Source organism: Chelonoidis abingdonii, chromosome 3 (genome assembly GCF_003597395.2).
Source record: "Chelonoidis abingdonii isolate Lonesome George chromosome 3, CheloAbing_2.0, whole genome shotgun sequence".
Classification (NCBI taxonomy): domain Eukaryota; kingdom Metazoa; phylum Chordata; order Testudines; family Testudinidae; genus Chelonoidis; species Chelonoidis abingdonii.
In genome coordinates this window covers 118981839-118994009 of record NC_133771.1, presented here as the reverse complement: position 1 = coordinate 118994009, position 12171 = coordinate 118981839, and the positions used below count along the sequence as shown (strand labels likewise).

Sequence of the window (12171 nt, the reverse complement as noted above, 5' to 3'; positions counted from 1 at the left end):
CTCGTTTACCTGGGGAATAACTAGGAGGAGGTGAATGCAAATTCCTCACCTCCCATTATGCAAAAATCCAGCCTTTTGAAGCTCCGCCCTCAGAAGTGAGCCATTGTCTACTGATCACTATTATATGCAGTCAAGATCAAAGGGCCAAGCTGTATAAAGGAAAGACTGATCTATTCCTGGGGGTTCTGGCTCTGAATTTGAGACAATTATGAACTTGTAACCATGGGAAAACCCAGCTGTGAGATTTGAAGGATTGACACCTACCAGAGCCTCAGGCTGGCGTTAGGAGGACCTCTGGTAAATTTTTTAGGATGTGTGTAGATGTTTTTTATTGTTTTCTCTGGAATGCTTTCACCTTAAGAATAAATGAGCTTGCTTATGTCATTAGTAACATATAACTTGGTCAATTAAGCTATTCACAGCCTTTAAAGAGAAAGCAAACCATAGATGTTGAATTGTTTAGGTAGTCTGGCTTGATGGGACTATCACAATGCAGGCAGGGAACTGTGAAGCCTGGAAAAACCCTGGTCAGGAGGGAGAGAGACATGGGTCTCTGCCCAAGAGATGTGATACCTGAGAAGCCAGGTGCCTAGGTGCCCCTGAGGGACCACGGAGAGGGAATACAGGTGCAACTGCACTGAATGCGACAGCTATAGGAGAGTGAGCTGGCTTTGCTCCTGGCTTGGGCATCTACAGAACTTTAACTAGGTTCTGACTGTAGAATTCTATTTTTATTGGTGATGATGTGAGAGACAGCAAGAATCCTGTTTGGCTTTCAAATTCCAGGCTGAGTTTGTGGGGCTTGTAAAAGGAGCAAAATGGATATGGAGTCAGTGAGATGCAAACATGGAAGACTGTTGTGCCATTTTAGAGTCACTCTTCAGTGTATATTTACAGTTTAAAACCTGTCAGGTTTCAGAGTGGTAGCCATGTCAGTCTGTATCAGCAAAAAGAATGAGGAGTACTTGTGGCACCTTAGAGACTAACAAATTTGAGCATAAGCTTTCGTGGGCTAAATCTCACTTCATCAGATGCATGCAGTGGAAAATACAGTAGAAAGATATATATACACAGAGAACACGAAAAAAAGACGGTTACTCACCTTTGTAACTGTTGTTCTTCGAGATGTGCTGCTCATATCCATTCCAGTTAGGTGTGCGCGCGCCGCATGCATGTTCATTGAAAGATTTTTTACCCTAGCAATACTCGGTGAGTCGGCTGGGCGCCCCCTGGAGTGGCGCCGCTATGGCACCGCATATATAGCCCTGCTGACCCAGCCACTCCTCAGTTCCTTCTTGCCGGCTATTCCGACAGTGAGGAAGGAGGGTAGGTTTGGAATGGATATGAGCAACACATCTCGAAGAACAACAGTTACAAAAGTGAGTAACCGTCTTTTCTTCTTCGAGTGATTGCTCATATCCATTCCAGTTAGGTGATTCCCAAGCCTTACCTAGGCGGTGGGGTCGGAGTGAGATGTGGCAGCATGCAAGACTGCTGAAGTAAAGGCTGCATCATCTCTAGACTGTTGAATCAGAGCATAATGTGAAGCAAAAGGTGTGGACTGAGGACCAGGTAGCTGCGCGACATATTTCCCGGATGGGTACATGAGCCAGGAAGGCAGCCGATGAAGCCTGAGCCCTGGTAGAATGTGTGGTGAGATGGCCCGAGGGAACATGAGCCAAGTCATAGCAAGTGCAGATGCATGTCATCACCCAAGAGAAGATTCTCTGGGAGGAGACAGGTAGGCCCTTCGTATGGTCGGCCACTGCAACTAAGAGTTGGGGCGGTTTACGAAAGGGATTCGTCTGTTTAACATAAAATGCAAGCGCCCTACGGACATCTAGGGAGTGCAACTGTTGTTCCCATCGAGATGAGTGTGGCTTCGGGAAGAAGACCGGAAGGAAGATGTCCTGCTTGGTATGGAAGGCCGATACCCCTTTAGGGAGGAACACTGCACCTTGCCCTTGTGAAAGACAGTATATGGTGGGTCCACCATGAGCACTCGAAGCTGGGAGACTCGCCTGGCTGATGTAATGGCTACAAGGAAAATTGTCTTCCAGGACAGGTATAGCAGTGAGCAAGTTGCCAACAGCTCAAATAGTGGAGACATAAGTCTGTTTAAGACTAGGCTGAGGTCCCAGATAGGGGCAGGGCGGCTTAATTGGGGGTATAAGCATTCCAGGCCCTTAAGAAATCTAGTAACTATAGGGTGCAAGAACACAAAGCAGCCACGCTCCCCTGGGTGGAAGGTAGAGATGGCTGCCAAGTGCACCCTCAATGAAGATACCGCCAGGCCCTGCTGCTTAAGAGACCAGAGGTAGTCCAAGATGGTAGGGATTGCGACCTCAGTAAGAGTAACATTCTGCGTTCCACACCAGCAGGAGAAATGCTTCCACTTGGCCAGATACGTCGACCGAGTGGAAGGCTTCCTGCTACCCAGGAGTACTTGTTGTACCGAAGCAGAGCAACGCAACTCTGACTGGTTTAGCCACGCATCAGCCACGCCATGAGGTGAAGGGTCTACAGGTCTGGGAGGCGAGGACTGCCGTGGTCCTGAGTTATCAGGTCTGGGTGGAGTGGCAGGGTAATTGGGGTGGCTATTGATAGGTCTAGCAGCGTGATGTACCAGGTTGCCTGGGCCACGCTGGAGAGATCATGATTAGGTGCTCTCTGTCCCTGCGGAGTTTTAGCAGGACCTTGTGAACCAGTGGGAACGGTGGGAAGGCATAAAGCAGCTGGTTCTTCCATGGCATTAGGAATGCGTCCGAGATCGACCCTGGTGAAAGACCCTGGAAGGAACAGAACATCTGGCATTTCCTGTTCGCGCGGGAGGCAAACAGGTCTATTTGGGGAAATCCCCACTTCTGGAAGACCGAATGAATACTATCCGGGCACACTGACCACTCATGGCACAGGAAGGACCTGCTCAGTTGATCCGCCAGAGTGTTCCCAACCCCTGGGAGAAAGGACGCTACCAGGTCTATTGAGAGGGCTATGCAAAAGTCCGAGAGTCGGATGGTCTCCTGACAAAGGGGGGAAGATTGAGTGCCTCCCTGTTTGTTTACGTAATACATGGCCGCCGTGCTGTCTGTAAACACTGAGACACAACGGCCTTGTAGATGTTGCTGGAACGCCTGGGACGCCAGGCGGACTGCTTTCAGCTCTTGGACATTTGTGTGTGGTGCCAGTTCCTGAGATGACCGGAGGCCTTGTCTGCGAAGGCGTCCGAGGTGAGCACCCCAGCCGAGAGATGATGCGTCTGTCGTCAGGGATATGGAGGGCAGGGGTGGATGGAACAGCAGCCCTGCACACACCAAGGAGGGAGTCAGCCACCAGTCTAGTGAGCCTAGAATGCTCGGGGGAATGGTGACTATCGTGTCTATCGGGTCCCTGCCCGGGCGGTATACCAGGTTGAGCCACGTTTGGAGAGGATGGAGGAGGAGTCTGGCGTATTTGGTCACGAATGTGCAGGCAGCCATGTGACCTAGGAGACCGAGACAAGTGCAAGCTGAAGTCGTAGGGAAATTCTGTAGACCTCGGATTGTTGCCATTGCCTGAAACCGCAGCTATGGTCAGGAAACCTTGGATAGAGTGGAGCCCACGGTAGCTCCTATGAAGTCTAATGTCTGCGTGGGAACCAGAGTGGATTTCTCCATATTGATCATCAGGCCTAGACATGTGAATAGGTCCCTGACGATGCCCACATGCTGGGTGACTTGTGTCTCTGAGGCTCCTCGGATGAGCCAATCATCCAGATATGCGTATAGCCATATCCGACGTGGTGGTGGAGATATGCGGCGACTATGGCCATAGCCCTTGTAAATACCCTTGGGGCCATAGAAAGGCCAAAAGGCAGGACAATAAACTAGAAGCGCTGACGGTTGGCTATGAAGCGAAGGTACCTCCTGTGCGAAGGAGAGATGGCGATTTGCAAGTATGCATCCTTCATATCGAGGGCGGCATACCAGTCTCCAGGATCCAAGGACGGGATAATGGTCCCCAGGGATACCCTGCGGAACTTCAACTTTATCATAAACTTGTTGAGTCCTCGCAGGCCTACCATAGGTCTGAGACCTCCCTTTGACTTGGGGATTAGGAAATAACGGGAGTAAAACCTCTTGCCCTTTTTGTCCTTTGGTACCTCTTCTATTGCTCCCATGGCGAGGAGTGTCCGCACCCCTTGCAAGAGGAATTGGTCATGAGAGGGGTCCCTGAAGAGGGACGAGGTTGGTCCTGACTGGCGTCTACATCCACCTCGTCCGCGCCACCTGCCCAAGTCTTGTCTGTGTCTAGGCACAAAGTATGGATGGTGAGGCTGGGGATGGAAAGGCCTGCGCTGAGTTACCGGCGTATGCATGCCTAAAGAATGCATTATGACCCTATTGACCTTCAGGCTTTGCAGTCTAGGGTCAGTCTTTTCCGAAAAAAGACCTTTGCCATCAAACGGCAAGCCCTGGATGTATACTGCAGCTCCGGTGGGAGGTTTGAAACCTGCAGCCATGAGATGCGTCTCATGGCAACGCCCGAGGCCAGAGTCCTGGCTGCTGAATCAGCTGCTTCTAGCGAGGCCTGGAGGGAGGTTCTGGCCACCTTTTTCCCTTCCTCCAAGAAGGCAGCAAACTCTTGGCGGGAGTCTTGAGGGAGTAGCTCCGTAAACCTACCCACCTCCGCCCAGGTGTTGTAATTATAGCGGCTCAGCAGGGCTTGTTGTTGATTTGACACCTAGAGCTGTAGGGTCCCTGCCGAACACACTTTTCGGCCAAGCAGGTCCATTGCCTAGCCTTTTTCGACTTCAGGGCTGGCGCCTGTTGGCCATGGCGCTCCCTCTCATTCACGGATTGAACGACTAGTGAGCAGGGAGGAGGATGGACATACAATACTCATACCCCCTAGAGGGTACCATGTATTTACGCTTGACTCCCCTGGCTGCAGGAGGGATAGAGGCTGGGGATTGCCATATGGTGTCGGTATTGGCTTGGATGGTCCGGATAAATGGTCTGGTCACTCTGGTAGCTGCATCCGCCGACAGAATGCTCACTACTGAGACCTCCTCCACCTGGAGGTTCATAGTGAGTGCCACCCTCCTGAGGAGATCCTGATGAGCTCTCAGGTCAATTGGAGGAGGGCCCAAGGAGGATATTCCTGCCACCACCTCATCTGAAGAGGAAGAGGAGATGCCAGGCATGAGTGGGTCCTGTGTGGCCTCTTGCTCTTGGGCCACCTCCTGCTCCAGTGGGACCGGGGAGACCGGTGGGTGGACTAGTGCTTCCTCTGTACCAGCCGGAGAGGGATGGCTAAATGTAGCCTCTGGCACTCGGTGCTCTGATGGGGCAGAGCAAGACGAAACTACTGGAGCACTTTGGGCCTGGTGGTACACCCAAGGCGTCCAGAAGGACCACAGATGTGGGCCTTGGTCCTGGGTCTGGGCCTCCTGAAAGACTACGGTGGCACATCCAAATTGCCGTCTGGAGCATAATAGCTGTCCGCGTGGGACAACACTGAAGTGTGTCTGGATGGCCATGGAAGAGCGGAGAAGCCCTGGGCAGAGTTTCTATCTCTGGTGGATCTTGCTCTACTCGGCACCGGAGACCGGTACCGGAAGGCATACCGGAACTGGGGACGAGATCGAGACCTGCGACCAGAGCGGTGCCGGGAGGTCGACCGAGATCTCGAGGCTCGACGTCGGGAGTGGCTACAGGAGTCGCGGTGCCTGGAGCGGTGCTGGGAGCTGGAACGGTACCGAGAGTAGCGGGCTGGCAAACGGGATGCCGACCAGTGCTGCGAGTCCGACCGGTACCGAGGAGAACGGTGCCGGAACTGTGAGCGGCGTTGGGAGTGCCGACCGGACCTGGAGCGTCTGTGGGACCATGATCATGAATGGTATCGCTCTGCTGTGCTGACAGAGGATGGTCTTATCAAGGCAGGCTTGCCGATAGACTGTATTACCCGCACTGGTGGTGCCGGGGGTTGAGGCAGCGTCGACTCTGTCATGGCAATCAGGTCCCTCGCCATTGAGAAGGTCTCCGCCATGGAGGGAACAGTAAGCTCAACAATGGTGCACGCCGGGGAGCTGTCAGGCACCGGACTCGACGGCCCTCATGGGACTGGAATTGACGGTGCCGACGTCGTCAGTGCTGCGACAGGTGTCAGTGCCGGGCGATCTGACTTAGATGAGCTCTCTGGCCACGGTGCAGGTGGCACAGAAGCAGCAGGAGTCTTAGGCTCTCTCGACCTCAGGGAGAGGGAGTGGTGCCGAGTCGACTTCGGTGCTGGCGACGGCCGATGCCGAGAGGCCTTGGCGGTACCGGTGCGGTCCGGTGCCAAGAAGGTGCTGCTGCCCGCCGATTGACCAGCGCTCGGTGCCGAAGGCAGAGGGGTAAGAGCTGCCTCCGTGAGGAGCTGCTTTAGGCCTTGGTGGTACCGGCGCGGTCTGGTGCCGAGGAGGTACTGCTGCCCACCGATTGACCAGTGCTCGGTGCCGAAGGCTGAGGGGTAAGAGCCACCTCCATGAGGAGCTGCTTTAGCCGAAAGTCTCGCTCCTTTTTTGTTCTCAGCTTAAAAGCCTTGCAAATGTGATGCTTATCTGTCAGGTGAGATTCCCCGAGGCACTTAAGGCAGGAGCTGTGTGGATCTCCTGTCGGCATCGGCTTATGACAGGCCGAGCACGGTTTGAAACCCGGTGAACCGGGCATGGGTCGACCAGGTGTGGGCAAGAGGCTAATCCCCAAATCCCCCTTAAATATACACTAACTATGAACAATAAAAATTAACTATAACTATATACTTTTGCTACATACACAACAAAATAACTAGAGAACTACGAGTAGCTAGGGAGGTGGAGGTCAGTGAAACCGCACTCCACTGTTCCAACGACCGACACGGGCGGTAAGAAGGAACTGAGGTGTGGCTGGGTCGGCAGGGCTATATATCCGGTGCCATAGCAGCGCCACTCCAGGGGGCGCCCAGCCGACCCACCGAGTGTTCCTAGGGTAAAAAAATCTTCCGACAAACGTTCACGCGGCGCGCGCACACCTAACTGGAATGGATATGAGCAATCACTCGAAGAAGAACGGGTGTTGCCATACCAACTGTAATGAGAGTAATCAATTAAGGTGGGCTATTATCAGCAGGAGAAAAAATAATGTTTGTAGTGATAATCAGGGTGGCCCATTTCCAACAGTTGACAAGGTGGTGTGAGTAACAGTAGGGGAAAAATTAGCATGGAAAAATACTTTTTACTTTGTGTAATGACCCATCCACTCCCAGTCTTTATTCAAGCTTAATTTAATGGTGTCCATTTTGCAAATTAATTCCAATTCTGTAGTTTTTCCACTGGAGTCTGGTTTTGAAGTTTTTTTGTTGGAGTATTGTGACTTTGAGGTCTGTAATTGAGTGACCAGGGAGGTTGAAGTGTTCTCCAACTGGTTTTTGCATGTTATAATTCTTGACATCTGATTTGTGTCCATTTATTCTTTTGCATAGAGACAGTCCGGTTTGGCCAAAGTACATGGCAGAGGGGCTTTGCTGGCACATGATGGCATATATCACATTGGTAGATGTGCAGGTGAATGGGCCTCTGATAGCGTGGCTGATGTGATTAGGTCCTATGATGGTGTCCCTTGAACAGATATGTAGACAGAGTTGTTAATGGGCTTTGTTGCAAGGATAGGTACCTGTGTTAGGTTTTTTTGTTGTGTGGTTGCTGGTGAGTATTTGCTTCAGGTTTGGGGGCTGTCTGTAAGCGAGGACTGGCCTGTCTCCCAAGATCTATAAGAGTGAGGGATCGTCCTTCAGGATAGGTTGTAGATCCTTGATGATGCACTAAAGAGGTTTTAGTTAGAAGGTAATGGCTAGCGGCATTCTGTTACTTTCTTTGTTGGGTAGTAGGTGACTTCTGGGTACTCTTCTGGCTCTGTCAATCTGTTTCCTCACTTCAGCAGGTGGGTATTGTAGTTGAAAGAATGCTTGATAGAGATCTTGTAGGTTTTTGTCTTTGAGGGGTTGGAGCAGTTGTATCTTAGAGCTTGGCTGCAGACAATGGATTGTGTGGTGTGGTCTAGATGAAAGCTGGAGGTATGTAGGTAAGTATAGCGGTCAGTAGGTTTCTAGTATAGGGTGGCGTTTGTGTGACCATCACTAATTAGCACTGTAGTGTCCAGGAAGTGGATATCTTGTGTTAACTGGTCCAGGCTGAGGTTGATGGTGTGATGGAAATTGTCGAAATCGTGGTAGAATTTCTCCAGGGCTTCGTTTCCATGGGTCCAGATGATGAAGATGTCATCAATGTAGTGCAAGTAGAGTAGGGGCATTAGGGGATGAGAGCTGAGGAAGCGTTGTTCTAAGTCAGCCACAAAAACGTTGGTATACTGTGGGGCCATGCAGGTACCCCTAGCAGTGGTGCTCACTTGAAGCTGCTCATTGTCCCCAAATGTGAAGTAGTTGTGGGTGAGGAAAAAGTCACAAAGTTCAGCCACCAGGTTTTCCATGACAATATTGGGGATACTGTTTCTGACAGCTTGTATTCCATCTTTGTGTGGAATGTTGGTGTAGAGGGCTTCTACATCCATAGTGGCCAGGATGTTTTCTGGAAGATCACCAATGGACTGTAGTTTCCTCAGGAAGTCAGTGGTGTCTTGAAGATAGCTAGGAGTGCTGGTAGCTTAGGGCCTGAGGAGGGAGTCAACATAGCCAGACAATCCTGCTGTCAGGGTGCCAATGCCTGATGATGGGGCATCCAAGATTTCCAGGTTTATGGATCTCGGGTAGCAGATAGAATACCCCTGGTCGGCGTTCTAGGGGTATGTCTGTGCAGATTTGTTCTTTGTGCTTTTTTCAGGGAGTTTCTTGAGCAGATGGTGTAGTTTCTTTTGGTAACCCTCAGTGGGATCAAAGGGTAAAGGCCTGTAGAATATAGTGTTAGATAGCTACCTAGCAGCCTCTCGTCATATTCCGACCTATTCATGATGGAGACAGCACCTCCTTTATCAGCCTTTTTGATTATGATGTCAGAGTTGTTCCTGAGATTGTGGATAGCATTGTGTTTGCACGACTGAGGTTATGGAACACGTGATGCTGCTTTTCCACAATTTCAGCCCATGCACGTTGGCAGAAGCACTCTATGTAGAAGTCCAGTCTGTTGTTTCAACCTTCAAGAGGAGTCCATGCAGAATCCTCCTTTCTGTAGTGTTGGTAGGAAGGTTTCTGTGGGTTAGTATGTTGTTCAGAGGTGTGTTGGAAATATTCCTTGAGTCGGGGATGTCAAAAGCAGAATTCTAGGTCACCACAGAACTGTATCATGTTCATGGAAGTGGAGGGGCAGAAGGAGAGGCCCCAAGATAGGACAGATTCTTCTGCTGGTCTAAGAGTATAACTGGATAGATTAACAATATTCTTGGGTGGGTGAAGGGAACCACTGTTGCCCCTTGTGGCATGTAGTAGTTTAGATAGTTTAGTGTCCTTTTTCCTTTGTAGAGAAGCAAAGCGTGTGTTGCAAATGGCTTGTCTAGTTTTTGTAAAGTCCAGCTACGAGGAAGTTTGTGTGGAAGGTTGTTTTTTTATGAGAGTATCCAGTTTTAAAAGCTGATTCCTCACCAAATTTGAGGTGGCTCTACTGCTTAAAAAAATCAATATTAACATGTATAAAACTCCTACAGTTTCATTTAGGATTTCTTCAGAACGGAAACATAAGCATGTAAGAAAATGGCAACTGAAATCCACATATTAAAATACCCACTTCTTGGAAACTCAGTACATCCGACAAAGAGTAGGTATTCTAAGTGATTATTTTTGGTCATAACTCACTTGTGAAGGTAAAACACACCTTTGCAGTGTCCTATAGTATAATCCATCTATAACAAAGATGGTAAATATATCAGGATACAATTAAAATCCTATTTATAGTGAAAGTCTTGCTGTGCATTTTCAGGTAACAAACCAATGTCAAGAATACAGCTATTTCTTGAAATAGAAAACTGGCTTCTGCATACATTTTAGTAAAATGTTTAGAAGAAGTCATGCTATTGCCTCAAAGTGCACCCCCACATTGGGGAGTGTGTGAAAATTAACAAATAAAAATCAAACAATGAGATGCTCACCCTGACTGCAGTCACTTTACACTGGGCAAAAGTGCTGGAGTAGCATAAAGAGGGCCCTCTTGCATCTGCTGAAGGAGGGTTCTCCCATTGCTGGAATTGTGGAAGACTGCCATAATGCTGCCTTCCAAGAACCCCTGGAAAGTTCTGGTGTAAGGAGCATTCCAAGGGCAGGAGTGCAGTGCTGCAGCCCAGGGATGCTGCTATTACTTATACAGCTCTCTAGGGCTGTCTAAATTACATCCAACCATAAAAGAAAGAAAATAATATACTGTTTCCAGGAATTGGAAACACTGCTTTTCCTCCAGCCACATGATTAGTGTACAGATTTAGATATAAAGTTACTAAATAGTTGATCATAGGTGACACAGATATTGTCATCTTTCATATTATATACATATATTATATATATACACATACACACACACACATACACACACACACACAGCACACAAAGAAGGCAGAACTCTGTATTAACTACCAGACTGAGAGGATAGCAACCCAGCACAGAGAGCATAAGCAGTTGACAGCAAGAATGGACACATCACTCTTGTGGCTGATGCAACTGTGCCTTGTGGGCAGCTGCAAATTAGAGCAACTCTAAGGCTGCTGTATCTGATTCCTTGGGACCAGACTGGCAGCACAAATATCAAGAAGTCAAAGGTTTGGTTTATACAGCCACTTTTATAGCTCATGTTCCAAACCTATGATTTGGCCCATTCTGTCCTTGTACAGTATATTGTGTGGGGCAATCTATAACATACATTTGTGAAAGACAAAGGTTAGATAAAATCAGGGGTGGCTCCAGGTCCCAGCATGCCAAGCGCATGCTTGGGGCGGCAAGCCGCGGGGGGCGCTCTGCCGGTGCTGCGGGGGTGGCAGGCAGGGTGCCTTCGGCGGCTTGCCTGTGGGAGGTCCGCTGATCCCACAGCTTCTGAACTTCCCGCAGGCACAGCTGAGGGAGGTCCGCCAAAGCTGCGGGACCAGCGGACCTCCCGCAGGCAAGCCGCTGAACGCAGCCTGCCTGCCGTGCTTGGGGCGGCAAAATGCCTAGAGCCACCCCTGGGTAAAATCAATACATAGTTAGAAAGAGCAGGTTTAAATTCCCCTTTTGCTAGACTGAATGGAAATTTCCACCTCAATGTACCACCGTGAAATTTATGGAGGAACATGTCAAAAGACAAAAGAGCTGTATATGTGCTAGGTGAGAATGACAGACAGGTAACACTATGACAACAATATTTTGGGTATTTAATCTTAGAAAACTTGGCACCAAAAGGTATGAATAAGGGAAAATCTCAGCATTTATTCTCTCTGCGATGATTAGATATAAGGAAGGCTCTGTGCATTCCACAATTCTGTGGTTGTAGAAACAGCTCTGGAATTTGCCCCCAGTATGAGGCTCCACAGAAAGTTGTTTCCCTGGCAGTATCAGATCCTTTCAGAATGCCGAGCAGAGAAACTGACGCATGTTGCTAAGCTTTCAGTGTCTTTGCCAAGTTAGTAGAGCGCCAGTCACTCACAGGAGTACTCCTGATTCTGCCTGATTGAGTGAGGAGTGCCTCTGTGATTAGCAATCTGCAAGACCCGGCTTGGGCCCAAGCAGACGGAGCGATATAGAGGGAATGGGGAAAAAACCATACATTTGTTTGTATCAGGTGGCTTGGAAAAGAGAAAGTCAAACCTACCGGGGACAGAGGGAGGAAGTTCCCTCCACCTCAGCTGCAAAAGCCTCAGGCCTTCCAGTCACAAGACAAGAGTCTCAAAACTTCCCGATTCCACTAAGCACACTGCAATCTGAATTCCTCTCTCCCCCTCAGCTCCAAGCTCTCTGGCTCATAACAACCCTGCACTCATAGTGACTGTGCACTTCGGTATTAACACCACTGCGATTTACAAATCACTATTTTAAGAGGCATGGGAGAGAATGTATATAAAATTTAAAAAGATTTTTAAAAAGTATAAACAAACTTCACTCCCTTTTCTAAGAATCAGTACTTCTTCATAGCTATATAATCCTCACTCATTTGGTTTGAGTCCTATAATCTCCTAGGAAATTCAGGAATGGACATCAGTGTGA

General features: G+C 49.2%; 1 protein-coding gene across 10 annotated transcripts in view; it reads right to left on the bottom strand.

The window, feature by feature from the left end:
* MTHFD1L (methylenetetrahydrofolate dehydrogenase (NADP+ dependent) 1 like) overlaps positions 1 to 12171 on the bottom strand; it is a 289126-nt gene that overhangs the window by 114390 nt on the left and 162565 nt on the right. The gene's annotated exons all lie outside the window — the stretch shown is intronic.